The sequence below is a fragment of the Miscanthus floridulus genome, chromosome 18, assembly GCF_019320115.1.
Source record: "Miscanthus floridulus cultivar M001 chromosome 18, ASM1932011v1, whole genome shotgun sequence".
NCBI classification, from domain to species: Eukaryota; Viridiplantae; Streptophyta; class Magnoliopsida; order Poales; family Poaceae; genus Miscanthus; species Miscanthus floridulus.
In genome coordinates, this window is record NC_089597.1 from 104,634,943 (window position 1) to 104,654,133 (window position 19,191).

A 19,191-nucleotide genomic window follows, 5' to 3' on the forward strand; every position below is an offset into this window, starting at 1 on the left:
CAACAAGAGTGGCATCAAGTTCGATGGCAAGAAGAAGAAGTTCTTCACAAGCTCAAGAAGAAAGCCTATCTCCAAGATGGATTACTATAATTGTGGCAAACTTGGCCATCTCGCTCATCAATGCACAAAGCCCAAGAAAGACAAGTTCAAGAACAAGAACAAAGGCAAGAAAGATGACTCAAGCAATGAAGATGAAGATGAGAAGAAGAACAAGCCATACAAGAAAAGAGATGGTAAAAAGAGAGACTTCCATAAGAAGAAGAAGAGTGGAAAGGCCTACATCGTCAGTGATTGGCTCACGGACATTGATTCATCAAGTGGATCATCCGATGATGATAGTGACAATGAGAAGGTGGCCGCTATTGCTATTGATCTTTCATCTTCACCGCCACCATCGCCATCATCCTCTACACACCTATGCCTTATGGCCAAGGGTGAACGCAAGGTATCAAATGATGGTGATAGTAGTGATGATGAGCAAGCTAGTGATGATGATAGCGATGATGATGATTCACCTTCATATGATGATCTTGTCAAAATACTAAGAAAATACACTAAGATCATTAGAAAGAGTAGAGCTACAAATGAAAAGCTTGATGCTAAAAATGATTCACTCTTAGCAAAGTGCGACACATTAGAAAAGGCTAATGATGAGCTTAGAGAAACTAATGATGCTATATCATCCAAACTCAAGGAGCTCAAATCTTCTAAGAAAGAGCTTAAAGATAAACATGATAAACTTGAGTGGGTACATAATGAGCTCATCACTAGCCACAACAAGCTAAAAGATGAATATACAACTCTTAAGATCAATCATGATACTCTTGTTATTGCTCAAGAATTTTTACCAAATGAGCCACATGATGCTACTAACCATGTTGTTAAGATTGATATAGCTACATCATGTGATGACTTGATTGATGAGAGCATTGAGCAAGGATCAAGTGGCAAAGGCAAGCAAGTGGTTGAGTGCAATGACTATGATGAATATGTCAAGCTCAAGAACACGAATGAGAAGCTCAAAGAAGAAAACAAGAAGCTCAAGGAAGAGAAGAAAGATGATGCTCTAAAGGAAGAAAATAAGAATCTCAAGTTGGAGAAAGAGCATCTCAAGATTGGGTTGAGCAAGTTTGCTAGAGGCAAGCACCTTCAAAGTGAGCTACTTATGAACACCGTCATAAAAATGGATAGAAGTGGCATTGGATATGTGGCAAGTATAGAGAAGAAGAAGGCTCAAGTTCAACAACAACAATCAAAGCTAAAGCCAAAGCCAAAGAGATATTTTGAATGTGGACAAGAAGGCCACTTTGCTCATGAGTGTCAAACTCCACCGCCACAACCCTTACTCAAGCATGCTAGACCCTTTGCCTTCAATGCTCACTATATGCTTAGAAAGGACTCTAGTAGAAAGATGAAAGTCATATTCTTAGGTCCCCCTAACAAGAATAGGCCTAAGAAGATTTAGGTGGCCAAGTCACTTGTTGAGAAAGTGAAGGGCCCTCAACAAGTTTGGATTCCTAAAGCTTGAATCTCTTGTGTGTAGGTGAACTACAAGACCGGTGGAAGTCATTGGATTATTGATAGTGGTTGCACTCAACATATGACCGGTGATCCTCGTATGTTCACCTCACTAGATGAAGAGGTAGATGGACAAGAGAAAATAGCATTTGGAGATAACTCAAAGGGCAAGGTTAAAGGATTAGGCAAAGTGGCAATATCAAAAGATCATTCCATCTCCAATGTGCTCTATGTTGCTTCATTAAGCTTCAACTTGCTATCCATTGGACAATTGTGTGATCTTGGCTTCCAATGCTTATTCACCAAGAAGGAGGTTGTTGTATCCAAGGTAGATAACAATCAAGTGATATTCAATGGATTTAGATACAACAACTTATATCTAGTGGACTTCACCTCCAAAAATACAAATTTGAAGACTTGCCTATTCACCAAAACAACACTTGGATGGCTATGGCATAGAAGACTTGCTCATGTTAGGATGAGCTCACTCAAGAAGCTTATGAAGAATGATTTGGTGAGAGGGTTGAAGGATGTGAAGTTTGAGAAGGACAAGCTCTATAGTGCATGTCAAGCCAGCAAGCAAGTTGCAAATACTCATCCAACCAAAGCTTTTATGTCAACCACAAGAGTGCTAGAACTCCTACACATGGATTTATTTGGACCAATAACATACAAGAGTTTGGGAGGGAATCTCTATTGTCTTATGATTGTTGATGACTATTCAAGGTATACATGGGTATTCTTCCTTCATGATAAATCCGAAGTTGCATCTTGCTTCAAGAAGTTTGCCAAGAGAGCTCAAAATGAATTTGAAGTGAAGCATAAGAAGATAAGAAGTGACAACGGAAAAGAATTTGACAACACAAATATTGAAGCTTATTGTGATGAAGTTGGGATCAAGCATGAAGTCTCCACAACTTATACTCCTCAACAAAATGGTGTAGTTGAGAGGAAGAACCAGACTTTGATCACTCTTGCAAGAACAATGCTAGATGAGTACAACACCCCTAAAGCTTTATGGGTGGAAGCAATCAACACCGCATGCTATGTATCCAACCGCCTATTCTTTCAAAAGTTCCTTGGCAAGACACCTTATGAGTTGCTCAATGGGAAGAAGCCGGACGTCTCCTTCTTTAAGGTGTTTGGTTGCAAATGCTACATCTACAAAAAGTGGCAACACCTAGGGAAGTTTCAAAGACATTGTGATATTTGTTTTCTTGTTGGTTACTCATCAAAGTCCAAAGCATATAGAGTATTTAATCATGCCACCGGCTTGGTTGAAGAAATATATGATGTAGAATTTGATGAATCTAACGGCTCCTAAGGAGCACATGAGAATCTTGATGATGTAGGTGATAAACCATTGAGGGAGGCTATGAAGAATATTCTAGTGAGAGACATCAAGCCAAAAGATGATGTACAAGTTATTGATCAACCTTCTTCATCAAGTGTGCCACAAGATGGTGAAAAAGATGGAAGAGTAGAAAATGAAGATACTCATATCTCCCATGAGCAAATAGTGGTACAAGCATAAGATGTTGATGCTCCACAACCTCCTCCTCAAGTGGTCAATAGAAGAAATACACCTCTCCTACAAGATCATCCATAAGATCTCATCATAGGGAGTCCATCAAAGGGTGTAAGGACTCAATCTCAAAAACTTGCGTCGTTTATTGCTCATCACTCTTTTGTCTCTTGCTATGAGCCTACTAAGGTAGAAGAAGCTCTTAAAGATCCGAATTGGATCAATGCCATGCATGAAGAGTCAAACAACTTCACTCGAAATGAAGTTTGGACTCTTGAAGAGCGACCAAAAGGCACAAGAGTCATTGGAACAAAGTGGGTGTTTCGCAATAAGCAAGATGATCAAGGTGTTGTTGTGAGGAACAAGGCAAGACTAGTTGCAAAGGGGTTCTCTCAAGTTGAAGGTTTGGATTTTGTAGAACCTTTGCACTGGTTGCAAGATTAGAAGCCATCCGTATCCTACTTGCATATGCATCACATCATGAAATGAAACTATATCAAATGGATGTGAAAAGTGCATTTTAAATGGCTTTATTAATGAACTAGTCTATGTTAATCAACCTACCGGGTTTGAAGACCCTAAATATCCTAATCATGTTTATAGGTTGTCCAAGGCACTATATGGGCTTAAGCAAGCCCCAAGAGCTTGGTATGAGCGCCTTTGGGACTTCCTCATTGAGAAGGGCTTCACCATTGGGAAGGTCGACACCACACTATTCACCAAGAAGCTTGATAGGCATATCTTCATTTGTCAAGTGTATGTTGATGATATCATCTTTGGATCATCAAATGAAGACTCATGCAAAGAATTTGGTAAATTGATGTCGAAGGAGTTCGAGATATCCATGATTGGTGAGCTTACATTCTTTCTTGGTTTTCAAGTCAAGCAAATGAAAGAATGCATCTTCATCTCTCAAGAGAAATACACAAAAGATCTTCTCAAGAGATTCAAGATGGATGAATGTAAGCCAATCAAGACACCAATGCCTACCAATGGACATCTCGACCTAGATGAGGGAGGTAACCCGGTTGATCAAACTCTCTACCATTCTATGATTGGTAGCTTGTTATATTTAACCACATCTATGCCCGACATCATGTTTAGTGTGTGTATGTGTGCTAGATTTCAAGCTAATCCTAAGGAAACACATTTAATTGCCGTAAAAAGAATCCTTAGGTATCTTAAGCACACACCAAGCATTGGCCTTTGGTATCCCAAAGGAGCTATATTTGAATTAGTTGGCTATTCCGATTTGGATTATGCCAGATGCAAAGTTGATAGAAAGAGCACATCCGGAGGGTGCCATTTACTTGGTAGATCACTTGTGTCTTGGTCCTCTAAGAAACAAAATAGTGTAGCTTTGTCCACTGCCGAAGTGGAATACATTGCCGCGGGTGCTTGTTGTGCACAAATTTTATACATGAAACAAACTTTGCTAGACTATGGTGTAGTTCTAGAAACGATACCTCTTTTGTGCGACAATGAATGTATAGTAAAACTTGCAAATAATCTGGTTCAACACTCTCGCACCAAGCACATAGATATCCGCCATCACTTTCTAAGAGATCATGTTGCTAAAAATGATATATCACTAGAAGGTGTAAGAATCGAAGATCAATTAGCGGATATCTTCACTAAACTGCTAGATGAGGCTACATTTTGTAGATTGCGGAATGAGCTCAATGTACTTGATTTTAGTAACTTCACTAAAAATTGAGCTTGTGTTGTCCCTTACATTCATTGTAATATACAACATGTTTAATTTTTAGCAATGCATATAGGGCTTGTCTAACATGGTTAAGATAACCACTGAAAAGCGTGTGAAGAAGCTTAACCTTGGATCAAACTTGACAAGCAACTAGATTTACTTACAAAGTATTGCATATGCATGGATGTTGTTTTGTCGTTTTATTTCATTTGCCCTCTTATTGCCTATTTTCTTAAAAAGAATTATAGCCTAAGGCAAAATATTTTAAAAAATATAAGGGTTTGAGAGAGGTCACTCACATCAGTCCTAATTGGTGCTTATTTGGATCTTATTCATGTTGGGACTTGATTGGGAACAGGCAGCGTGAAGGAACTTTGAAGATTTGCTGAAAAGGACCACCGAACGCTGCACCGGACGCTGCTGTCCAGCGTCCGGTCAGTTCACAGGAGGTGAACTACTGCTGAAGGAGTGACCGAACGCTGCATTTGTCCGTCCGATCAGGAAGGGATCTAGCGTCGGGTCGTTTGAAGGAGAATCAGGCTGAGCTGACCGGACCCTGCCTGCGTCCGGTCATGGACTATCGGACGCATCTGGTCTCTATTCTAGAGGAATTGGACCTCTCTAGAATCGACTGGACGCTGGGTAGTAGCGTCCGGTCGCTACCACCGGAGCGTCCGGTCATTGGATCTCGTGCGGCTTCAGGACTCTTTTTCCATTTCTTTTCTTATCGCGTTGGGGGACCTATTTAATCGCATCTGCCGTACCCTTTGCCCTGCATCTCGCCATGACCTAGCCCTAGCCCAAGCCGTCGCCAGCTCGCCGCAGCCGCTCCCATGTCAACGCCACCATCGTCTCTAGCCACCCACGCTCACCACCGTCCGTGCTGCTCTTACCTACGCCTAGCACCTTGCCACGCCGTCCTCTGCTGCCACGCGCCTCCCGCAACTGAGCGCCACCGCAGCCGAGCTTGTTCGCCCAGTGCCGCTAGCCAGCGAGTAGCTCTACCGTGCCGAGCTATCATGCCCTAGCCCTGCCTCCTATTGGTAAGGCCAAACCCTAGCTTTCAATGTGCCTTGCTTGTGACCTAGATCGATTGCAAATCACTGATTTCAAATAATCCAGGGCCATCGGTTCATCGAAGTTCTTCGCAACCCTAACCCCAGCCGATTCTGAGGTTTCCCCTACATGACATGTCTCTTCTTCTCTCAGATTGCTGGTTCGTCAGGTAGAAAGCCTGTCGTCTCAATTTTGTACCTACATTGCTTGCTTCCTAGGATTTTCGCATCTATTAGATATATTGTATTTATTTGTATATCCATCTATTCCATCATGCAGCGAGTTGGTGCCGTTGAGGTTCTTGTGGCAGTTGTCAGACAACTCAGAGCCAAGCTCGCGAGTATGGATTGAGGCCAAGCCTTGGGAGTGTCAGTTTGACAGTTGATCTTTGTAAGTGGCAGTTCATCTTCTTGTCAGATCATATGGCTCACACGAAGAATGTTGGGGTGGTCCAGGAGATGACGATCGGAGGCCCCCGCCTTGCCAGCCTGTAGGACCGAAAGGCAAGGCAGTGACGTAGAGACAGCGAGAGCAGTTGCAGTCGCTGAGGCCACAGAGCATGCCGAGAGAGGTGGTGCTCACAGTGGAGTTGTCATAGCAGATCATCTGGCACTAGACGTGCAGGGCAGACTTAGGGAGATTAAGCGACTTCATGGTAGTCCACCTAGGACTATCATGATGGTAGGACGTCGTCTGGCTATTGAGGAGCCTCAGCGTCAGGGGGAGTCTCAGAAGGAGCCACAGCAGTAGCCCCCACCAGCAGAGCCTCACTAGCTCAGGAGACTCAAGAGGGCCAGTAGGCCGAGGAGACTGAGCTAGCACCCTAGCTACACCGCTCTGGTCATACCAGTGCTATAGTTCCACTGAGGCCAGCTACACAGCACAGGGGTTCACGCCCACCGCCTAGACCACAGGGTCCGCCTCCAATGGTACATCTTGACTTGAGGGCCGCCATAGCCAGACAGGTTTGCCAGCTGAGGTTTATTGAGTTTGACATATGGTTCCCTCCAAGGAGGGATGATAGAGCAGCAGAGGGTTTCTATACACCACTCTAGAAGGATTTCTACAATGCTTATCTCAACAGTGGGGCAGTGTTCAGATCTTAGAGAGTCTGCAGTATAGAGTCTATTGTGGTAGCAGCTGGAGAGCATATCCGCCCCTACTTGTCATATTTGCCGGAGTTGACAGATCTGATTGGCCAAACAGGAGTGTATGTACCATCTTGGGTTCGACAGTTCTACGCATCGCTCTACGTTGACCCGCATCATAACTTCATACATTTTGCATTCAACGTTAGAGACTATAGGGTGATAAGTTTTAGGGCTTGGGAGATACTAAGGCTATAGGATTAGCCTGTCAGATTGCATGAGGTATGCTATGGACAGCAGGAGCCTCCTAGGCGTCCTCATGGAGGGTTGGTGCCCCCTACAAATCTTGTGCGCCATTGCTTCAAGGAGCCCTTTGGTGAGGGGTCGAGGAGGAACCCCAGTGACCTTACTCCTATAGCTCGTGTGCTAGAGGCTATCATCAGCAGGACACTACTTCCTAGGTTGGGATACAGAGAGGGTCTGACTCGCTTATAGCTCTGGCTCCTCAACGCCCTGATGTAGCAGACTGTGTTCGACATTTAGGACCTCCTTCTATCTGAGATGGAGGATACTATAGCTAAGGACTTCAAGGAGCATAGATAGCTTCCATATGCACATTGGATTACATTCCTGATGCTCCAGTCTATGTAGGTTAGGACCCCAGAGATGGTTGCCGAGTACAGAGGTGCCACCACAAAGTTTCCAGCTTATAACATGGCACAGAGGATCAGACACAGCACACCACAGGCACCTGCTCACCCTAGCCGTCGTCCAGATGTTCCAGAGTTAGCAGCTCAGCAGGACGAGATCATCAGAAACATAGCCGCTACTGAGGAGGAGCAACTTGAGGCACAACAGGAGATGACCGAGTCCAGTGACAGTTCAGATGATGACTATCAGCCGATTCCTTAGATGCCTCCATGCAGACATGATGTAGAGGCCGACAGTTCTAGCTCAGCTCCACCTGCACCACAGACGGACCTCACCTTGATTGCTATTCTTGAGCGGATGCAGCAGGATCAGGCACGATAGGCTCAGGAGACAGTTGCCAACTTCGCATAGTTTCAGGCTCATCAGGACGAGTTCTAGCGGCAGCAGTAGATCCTCCAGTAGCAGTAGCAGCAGATGCATCAGCAGCAGTTACTCATGCAGCAGTAGCTTATGGGATTTATGCAGCATGTAGTGACAGCACTTGGGGCCCCATAGCCATAGCCTTCGCCCTAGCTTGCTCAGCCTGCCACCACTATGATGACTCTAATAGTATAGCCTAGTGGGCTTCAGAGTCAGGGACAGCCTCTAGCTCCATTTGCTTCACCCACAGTTCAGGTGTCCCAATGGTTGTCCTCACCAGTGGTAGCCCTACAGTTCACTCCATATCATATGGGCTTCTCACCGGATCAGTCTTCCTTGCTATTTGTGCCTGACATGTTAGTCTCTAGGAGTCTTGGAGCATCCTTCAGCGAGTTGACCGGCATGCCTACACTGCCACATATGCATACCGCCGGTCCTTCTATAGCAGCCCCTATCGCCGTGACTACTCAGAGGCTCCCCTTGTCTGTCACCTCGTCAGATCCTACGACAGACATCCTAGCAGCATCATAGGTAGCACCTGCCCTAGCTTAGACCTAGACCACTTCAGTGACACTTCCTTCCATAGAGGGTCAGTTAGTACAGAGCTCAGGGTCAGATGATGATGGCGCCCAGTTTCATCTTGCTCCACATACCTCAGTGCCCGGCTCGTCCGCTGCAGCCCCACTAACCGACCCTTAGGTTTTGGTGTTTAACGCCACAGGGGGAGAGGGTTCGAGTATGTAGACTTAGGGGGAGCGACATTTAGGGGGAGCTAGTTATCTAGTATTAGCTCATTTTATACATTTGGAGTTTTATTTGTGTGATACACTATTACTATTATGCATTCGTGTGTTACTTTCATGCATACTATTATATCTATGTGATAGTGTGATCTACGTGATTGTGATATATGATATGTGTGCTCTCTACTTTATATTATTTATATGTCATATCACTTGTGTTATGCTCATTTGCCTTTGCTTCCGCGTTTATACTCCAATGCAAATGAGCTTTGTTACTTGTACTCATGCTTAATTCATATCCTTTGAGTACATTGTGTTGGCTTGGGTCATATAAGCTTGACTAACACTTTTGTTCTTATCGACAAAAGCTTATATGAACCAAGCCCGTCAAAAACCTCACTCTTTTACATACTCGAGGTGGTATTGTTATCAATCACCAAAAAGGGGGAGATTGAAAGCATCTAGGCCCTTAGTTGGGTTTTGGTGATTAATGATAATACAAGATTACTATAACTAACGTATGTTTTGTAGAGGCAATTAAGTTAGGTCATGGTAATGGAGATCGATTGGGCAATCGAGGTGGTCATGCCCCTACGATGGAAATCGTTTCGGTTTTCAAAGGATAGATGACAAGGTTAATGATGACTAGTTCTAAGTGTCAATTGGAGTTGGAGAGACACTTAGAGTAGTTAAGGACTTTGTTTTTCCTTTGGCCGTACTATTAAGGGGGGTATGGACGGGTAGCTTGACCTAGGTAAGTCTAGTGAGTTAGGTGTGGTGCACACTTATTAAAACTAGCTCTAGGTAGCTCCTACGAATGCCTAAGATCCTTTGGAGCAAACTTCATTCACATATATTCGAGAGTTGGAAGTGAATGGATGGTCAAATGTTGATCGGACGCTGGCCTCGGTGCGACCGGATGCTGGCCGTAGGGTCCGGTCAGTTCATTTGATCAAGAGACTGCATTCGGTGCGACTAGATGCTGGAGTGGTCAAGTGACCGGATGCTAAGAGGCAGTGTCCAGTCGACTCTAGTAAGGTTCCAGAGAAGGGAATCTACGACCGGACGTGTCCGGTCAGTACTGACCGGACCCTGGGGGTTCAACGTCCGGTCGAGTACAGTAAGGTTCTAGTAAGGGTTTAATGTGACTGGACGCGTCCGGTCAGTGGTGACCGGACCCTGCCAGCGTCTGGTCAACACATTTTCCCTAGAATGCGGGTTGAACTGACCAGAGCATCCGATCAACATGACCGGAGCGTCCGGTCACCCCACAGAAGCTCATAACGGTTCGTTTTTCAGTCTACCTTATAAATAGAAGCTCCACTCGTGTGTGGAGTTACTTTTGCTCATTCCAACAGCTGAGAATGATGTTTGTGAGTGCTAAGAAGATGTAACACCCAAAATTCTACTACAAATTAGCAATTAAATTCTTGCTCTTTTAATACATTTTCTAGGTATTTCTAACTTAGGCTAAATATTAAATATTGGATAAATAAAATAAACTATTAGGTTTAGGAACTTGTTTGTTGCATTCATGCTGAAGCATATGGTTTTTGGATGAGTGTAGGGTTAGAAGATTTGAAGTTGAATTCAAATCCCATTTGAATTTGGCTTAAAATTTAAAATAGAGGAAATAGAATTGGAAAAATTTTTGATTTTGAAAAGAATTCATCTACTTCTATTCTGGCCTAGCCTAGGAATCGGCCCAGTTCTATTTTTCTTCTCCCCTGCCCGTGCTGGCCCACTCGGTAGCCTACCCAGCGCTGGCCTGCAATGCCACCGCATGCGGCCTAGCCTCCCGTGCGTGGCCTTTCCTTTTCCCCGCACCAGCCCGTGAACCATGCCACACAGCCCACTCGGCGGCCTACTGCATCGCCTCCTCCCGCGCGCACACGCCCGCCAGCACGTGGTCCAGCCCAGCACCGCGGCCCGCAAATGCTACGCTCGCCACTCTTTTTCCTCTCTCCCTCACTACCCCACGGGACCCGCCCATCAGTGCGGCCTTTCCTTCTTCCTCACGCTGCTCTTTCCTTCCTTACCTCCGGTGATGGCGCTCCCGTATGGAAGGCCACCGCGCCGTCGCCCACAGATGGAAAGCGCCAATCTGCCCCACTCCCCTTCCTTCCACGCCGTAGCCTCGCCCGCCTATAAAGGTCGAGCCCTCCCCTCTGCCCTTCTCCATTCGCCGCTCGAGCTAGCCACTGCTACCCATCAATCCACCCCTCCCGCGCCTTGAACCTCGTCTCCGACGTCTCCAGGAGCTCCGCCATTGTCCTCCGCGCCCATAGGTACTTCCACCCTTTGTTTTTGGTTGTGATTAGATTAGATTCGCCCTCACCGCACCCTCCCTCTCTCTCCAGACATCGCCGCCATTGACCTGCCCCTACCGAGCCTCCCCGGACGCCGCAACCACCTCTAGAAGCATCACGGTGAGCTTCTCCACATCCTGGTGTTCTCCGTTCCTCAAAAAGCGCCCTAGGACTTCATATCCGCAAGCACCGGTCGCCACCGGCCATGGCATCCTCGTTGGTGGGACTGTGCAGCCGCCATGGCTCGCCCGCACTCACCTGCGCCATCGGATTTTGAATGAGCGGTCAAGATTGCGTACCCCTTCGGGGTTAAGTGGCCGGTCCACCATGGACTCATGGACCCGGCGCACCGTGCCTGCATCAGCATGCCCATGCACACGTGGTGCATCACACCAATCATGTGCAGCCACGTGTCACCTTGGTCAGCAGTCGGGTCAAACCCCCAGTCAAAGCCGCGCCCGTTTTGCAGTTTAGCCCCCACGTTTTGAAGTAATCAACCCGCAGTCCGGTTTAGTTCAAAATAAATACAAATCAACCCTGTTTTTATTCGTTCAAGTCCCTGTAGTTTCCAAAAATAGTATGCCCAGTCCAAAATTCATTTAAATTCAGATTTTAATTGTTTTAATTCAAAAATAGGTTTAGTTTATTTATAGAATTGCCATTACATCTTATTTCATGCATAACTTTCATGTTTTGAGTCCGATTTGAGTGATTCTTTTGCTCACGTGTTCGTAGCAATGCGTAGAATAGTTTTGTAAGCTTTTCAACTTATGTTTTCACTATTTGGTGTACTATTCAAATGGAAGTCTATCTTGTATGCATGTAATGATTGGAATGATGCTTGATTGATTGGATCATGATTAGAGGGTGAGCCATTTGAGGTGACTGAGGACCCCCAGTAGGATCAGTAGTACTCCCAGGACGACCTTGAGGAAGGCAAGTGTACCAAAGGCCCCTTATTACCTATGAACTACTACCACTTACATTCATGCATGTGTTTAATTTAAATTGCCTTTAAGGACTTTACCTAGATGATTCTTGTACCACATATCCTTGATACCTAGGTTTATTGGGTAGGCATTTTGGATAGATGTTGTAGCACTTAACATGAAGTAATTGTTAAACATGATTAAAGACTATATGCAATGTGATAAAGTGAAGCTTTTAGCAACAGATAGGGGACTAGAGTACGGGGTTGAGTACTCTAGTGCCTCTCCATAAGGACTTAATCCTGAAGCGGCAATCCAGGAGGGACCGTACAACCCCGAGTGTCACATGGCTCTGACTTTAACCTATTAACTAGATTGTACTAGCTCATCTGTAGCTCCAGTAAGGGGTAAGAGGGTATCTTTCCTTTTTCTGTTAGGGTGTGCACCGTGCTGCGATGCCCACGCGTGCCATTCCTTTGTAGCTATGATTTGTTAGTGCAACTAGCTAAGGGTTTCATAGTGAAACTCTGCCACACTTCCTGGGAAGAGGTGTAGTGGGTCTCGCGAACCCCGACATTGGGAATCACGGCTCGATGGGTAAAGATGTACAATTTCTGTAGAAATAATTAACCTATTATAACAGCCGTGCTCACGGATACGAGCAGTCTGGATCCTTCGAGATTAGTGGTTACTGTGGATGATGGATGGTTGGGATATGAGATAAAACTTGATGATACTTTAATACACTTGTGAATTGGGACTGTTCATTAAAGTAGTAATTCAGGATGCTAAAATTTGATCAACTAAAATTGCGAACCGCAGTCAAACAGTGTCAAGCCTTTTTGAGCCTCATAAATCCCTTTGATATACTTGCTAAGCATGGTGAGCTTACACTTGCTTTACATCCAATGAAAATCCCAGATGGGTAACAGATAATGGATATGAAGAGTTTCCGGAGGATGTCCAGGACTACTAGGGAGACGTTCACTAGTTGAAGTCCATGTGGCAGTTGGGCTAGTTATTCCGCTGTGATTGTAATAATATTGCCTTCGAGCAAACTTTGTATTAACTTTATGATGAGTTATGCGATGTAATAAGTACTTTACTTTGATACTATTGCAATTTGTGATATATGTGTGTGTTTGGACATCCTGGGCGCACATATATGAGTACTTGGTTTTGCTTTGCAAAATTAGATGCGACAAATTGGTATCAGAGCTATAACTGACTGTAGGACGAACAACCTAGTTAGAAATGGACGTTTCTAGGATTTCATTACCTTTATTTTACTACTTTTACTTTGCTATAAATTTTTTTGCTTATATTCTATTCTTTATCTGTTGCCAAAAAAATTATTTTGTTCTAATACTCAACCTTTTTCATTCTTGTAGATGGCCCGTACCAAGCAGACCCTGCGCAAGAGGACCATCCTGATGCCCACTCGGAGGACCAGGTTCACTTTGGGCAAGCGTGTCCCGGCACATCTGGTGGAGGCTCTGAGGAACCAAGAGGAGGAACCACCTGTGGAGGTGCCCATGGGGGAACCTCTGGAGGACTTGTTGGAGGATCCAATGGATGAAGAAATAGAAGAGGGACCCATGTTCGAGGGACCCATTGAGATAGAGGAGTCTGAGGAAGATCCCGAGGAGGTGCAGGAACAAGGTGGCCAGGAGGGAGCTGGTGACCCCAATGATGGAGATGGTTCTGATAATTCTGATGCTGATGGAGGTGATGATGGTGGAGATGGTGGAGACGATGGAGACGGTGGCAATGGGGGTGATGATAGTGATGATGATCACAATGCACTATTGGCTCAGGGATGGACTGCGGAGATCCACTACGACTTGGAGGGTGATGGCTACTACCACCCTAGGCTTCTCGCACTTGTGCATCGCTACCACCCCGGAGGCACTGTTCAGTACAGGATGGAGCATTAGACCCACCCCGACTACACCGGCTTCTAGGAGACAGAAGTGTACATCTGGGAGGGGACTCAAGTGCGCTACATCCACCGTGCCACCACTACATGGCTCACACATGCGGCCATCATTAGGGATGCAGCTCGATAGGCGTTGATGGTCAACCGCGACCGTCACTTCGACGACATCGCCTGGGAGGACGACCGCTATCTTCCCCGCCGTCGGAGCGGACAGTCTACGTGCAACATCACTGCACCACTTGGAGAGGCGAACCTAAGGCTGAGGCCTAACCTATTATGCTTGGCTAAGACCCACACTAACTTGGATCAGGCCCTGGACGAGCTCAATGTCATGGGGAGGGCCTACATGCAGCTGGCCCGTGAGAACGCTACACTGAAGCAGCAGCTAGGAGGTCCAGATGTGAAAGATTCAGGAGTACCCGCTCAGTCACCCCCGAGGACCAGAGGAGAGTCTGGAGACCCCAGCACCAGCACCAACATCGACCCGTACCCATAGGAGAGTCTTAAAAATATGTAATAAGCACGCGTAGCTACGCGAGAGAGTATTTAGTTTCTTTCTTTTAATGGTTGGACAAGTGTTAGTTGCATGGTTGGATGTTTATCATTATGAATAATGTTTGATTTGGATCTTTGATATGATTGTGATGACTTGTGTCCATGTCCACGGTCATTTAGTTAAGGTTAAGGTTTAAGGATATTATGAATAAATAGTTAGGTTTCGTTTTATCATGCTGTCCATTCTGTATCATTCGGAGCAGTCTGTCTTTATCAGTTCATATCTCGTAATCTAGACGTTCAAAGATCATGAAATTTTTATGGAGATAAGTAGGATTCAACATCTTTCTTTTGGCTCTAGAATCACCTCAATATCTATTATAAATTGTGAGATACAGCTGTTGTAAGTTGAGGTTTCTGTGCTGTCAGAATTCTGGAACAGTACTGCGTATCGTCTGTATTTGACTAAGTAAACATCAGAATCTGAAAAAGTGTTCTAAACAAAAGTTGTAGAGAATTTTATAAGCTTTCCAGAAAGGTAAAATATGCAGTCATATGATAAACAGAGAGTGAGATATACTCGTTTTACAGCACAGCTATTGTCCAACTCGCTGGAAAAGTTCAGATCAAATATCTTCTTGCATACCCTACATATATCTCTTGTCTACACCTACTCTTGTTACACTAGTATCTTGTAAGAGTTATATGCTTGGACATGTGAGACTTATATGATGCATTTATAGATAGTGAACACCAGGAGGAACAACCAGGGAGATGAGGAACCGCCACCACCACCCCCAGTCACCATGGAGCAGCTGATGATGATGCAGACCCAGTTGCTTCAACAGATGGCCCAGAACATGCAGAACATGGGGCAAGGGAATGGGAATGCACCCCCTCATGTCAGAGATAAGAGGGAAGAGTTCCTGAAAGGACACCCACCTGTATTCAAGCACTCTGCCGACCCACTCCAAGCTGATGATTGGCTACGTGCCATTGAGAGGCAACTGGAGATTGCCCAATGTGATGATAGGGAGAAGGTTTTGTATGGTTCTGGACAGTTGCAGGGAGCTACACAGGATTGGTGGGACTCATTCCGCTTCAGCCGCACCGAAGCTAATCCCATCACTTGGGCTGAGTTCCGCAGTGCCTTTCGCACTCACCACGTGCCTGCAGGACTGATGAAGCAGAAGAAGGAGTTCTTGGCTCTCAAGCAGGGGAGCATGACTGATGCTGAATATCATGACAAGTTTATACAATTGTCACGGTATGCACCTACTGAGGTAGACAAGGATGGAAAGAGGCAGGAGCTGTTTATGGAGGGCTTGAATGATGGTCTCCAGTACCAGCTGTTGTCTCATACCTTTGCTAACTTCTAGCAGCTGGTGGACAAAGCTTTAGTGATTGAGAACAAGCGCCGCTAGATGGAGGACAAAAAGAGGAAACTTCAAGGACAGCAATCTAGGAGCAACTCTCGCTTTCATACCAACCCTCAACAAGCTCAACCTCAGTAGCGCTATCAAGGTCAGACAGGTCCCAACTGCAACCAGCAGCAGCGTGCACAGCAGCAGCAGCAGCAGTATAAGGCACCAGCTCAGCGCCAGTAGCAGTCCAACAATGTACCGGTGAGGAATAATGCCCCCAATGCTCCGCAGAGGAATGGCGCACCAAAAGCACCAAATGCAGTTAACAACAACAAATGCTTCAATTGTGGAGAGCCGAGACATTACTCCAATAGATGTCCCAAGAAGATGACTAACTCACAGCAGAACTATGTTTGGGGAAAGGTGAACCACATTACTATTGAAACAGCTTAGGAGGCACCGATGTGGTGATCGGTACGTTTCCGGTCAACTCAAACTCAGCTACAGTACTTTTTGATTCTGGTGCTTCGCATTCCTTCATAACATATATATTCATAAAGAAGCATGGTATTCTAGTAAGTGTTATGAAGAAACACATGTTAGTAAGCTCACCTAGTGGGGTAATGAAAGCAGAGTGGATATGCTTAGCTGCTAGTCTCAGCATAAGGGGGGTAGAATTTCAAGCAAATCTTGTAGTCATAAATTCCACCGATATCGATGTCATCTTGGGTATGGATTGGCTAAGGTTGCAGAAAGTAGTTATTAATTGTGGTAATAGTTCTATGAATCTTATCACTTCAACTGGAGAAGAAGTGGTGTATGTGGCAACTCAGTCAGCTGTAGAAATCTGCCGGGTTAATCAGTTAGAGGGCACAACCTTAGAAGATATAAGGATGGCAAATGAGTACCTGGATGTCTTCCCTAAGGAATTGCCAGGTATGCCACCTGACCGAGACATCGAGTTTATAATTGAACTTTTACCTGGAACTACACCCATCGCTAAGAGACCCTATAGAATGGGAGTGAATGAATTAGTAGAACTTAAGAAACAACTAAGGGAATTGTTAGATAAGGGTTATGTTCAACCTAGTTCATCACCATGGGGTGCACCAGTACTGTTTGTAGAAAAGAAGGATGGTACACAAAGGATGTGCATAGACTACAGGTCACTTAATGAGGTCACAATTAAGAACAAGTACCCATTACCTAGAATTGATGACCTATTTGATCAATTGAAAGGGGCTTATGTGTTTTCCAAGATTGACCTTCGATCTGGATACCATCAGTTGAGGATAAGGCATACTAACATCCCCAATACCGCTTTTGTGACTCGATATGGACTGTATGAGTTCACAGTCATGTCTTTTGGTCTGACAAATGCACCTGCTTACTTCATGTATCTGATGAACAAAGTGTTCATGGAGTACCTTGACAAGTTTGTTGTCATGTTCATTGATGACATACTAGTGTATTCTAAGAATGAAGAAGAACATAAAGGACATTTGAGATTGGTGTTGCAGAAGCTTAGAGAACATCAGCTTTATGCCAAGTTCAGCAAATGTGAGTTCTGGCTAAAAGAAGTATCTTTCCTTGGTCATATAATCTCTAATGGAGGAGTAGCAGTAGATCCCAAGAAGGTTAGAGATGTGTTGAGTTGGAAGCCACCTAAAGATGTTAGTGAGATTCGGAGTTTTCTGGGTATGGCTGGGTATTATAGGAGATTCATCGAGGGATTCTCTAAGTTAGCCAAGCCCATGACTACGTTGTTAGTGAAGAATGCCAAATTTGTATGGACTAAGCAATGTTAGGATAGTTTTGAGGAGTTGAAGAAGAGATTGACTTCTGCCCTAGTGCTTATCTTACCTGATCTCACCAAAAGCTTCTCTATCTACTGTGATGCCTCACGACAAGGTCTAGGTGGTGTTCTTATGCTAGAAGGTAGAGTTGTTGCCTACGCATCTAGACTGCTAAGAAAACATGAGTTAAATTATCTGACTCATGATCTAGAATTGGCAGCTGTGGTGCATGCTCTTAAGATTTGGAGGCACTACTTGATTAGTCATAAGTGTGAGATTTATACGGACCACAAGAGTTTGAAGTACATATTCACATAGTCAGATCTGAATCTGAGGCAGCGTAGATGGCTCGAGTTAATCAAGGATTATGATTTGGATATCCATTATCACCCAGGAAAGGCTAATGTTGTAGCAGATGCCTTGAGTAGAAGGAGTTATGTGAACATGGCCTATACAACTCAACTACCTGAAGAGTTGTGTGAGGAGTTCAAATACCTGAACTTGGGTATTGTGGCCAACACCATGGAGTTAGAGGTAGAATCCACTCTGGAATAAGAGATTCATAAGGGGTAGCTGAATGATGAGAGGATCAAGGATATTGCAGAGCATATAGTGATTGGTAAAGCCCCAGGATTCCATATGGATGATCAAGGGACGGTATGGTTTGGTAAAAGGATTTGTGTGCCAGAAGTAAAATCTATTAGGGAGTCTATCTTGAGGGAAGCTCATGACTCAGCCTATTCCAAACACCCAGGGAGTACTAAAATGTATCTTGATCTTAAAGAGAGATACTGGTGGTATGGACTAAGGAGGGATGTAGCTGAACATGTGGCTATATGTGATACGTGCCAAAGAGTGAAGGCAGAACATCAGAGGCCAGCAGGTTTGCTACAGCCTATGAAGATACCCGAGTGGAAATGAGAAGAAGTTAGAATGGACTTTATAGTTGGATTACCCCGTACACAGAGAGGATTTGACTCTATCTGGGTGATTGTTGACCATCTGACAAAAGTGGCCCATTTCATTCTAGTCAAGGTAACTTATTCGAGTGCAAAGTTAGCAGAGTTATATATGGAAAGGATTGTATGTTTACATGGTGTACCAAAGAAGATTGTTTCGGATAGGGGTACACAGTTCACATCACATTTTTGGCAGAAATTGCATGAGTCAATGGATACGAACTTGAACTTTAGCTTAGCTTACCATCCTCAAACAGATGGACAGACCGAGAGAACAAATCAGATCTTAGAGGATATGCTAAAGGCTTGTGCTCTGTAGTATGGGACAAGTTGGGATAAGAGTTTACCTTATGCCAAATTCTCCTATAATAATAGCTACCAAAAGAGTCTTAAGATGGCACCATTTGAGGCATTGTATGGCAGGAAGTGCAGAACACCATTGTTTTGGAATCAAACGGGGGAAAGTCAAGTCTTTGGACTAGATGTTTTGCAACTGGCAGAAAAACAAGTGCAAACAATAAGGCAAAACTTGAAGGTTGCACAGTCTCGACAGAAAAGCTATGCGGACACGAGAAGAAGAGATTTGTCATTTGAAATCGGTGACTTTGTCTATCTCAAAGTTTCACCTATGAAAGGAGTAAAGAGATTTCATACCAAGGGAAAGTTGTCACCTAGGTATGTGGGACCATTC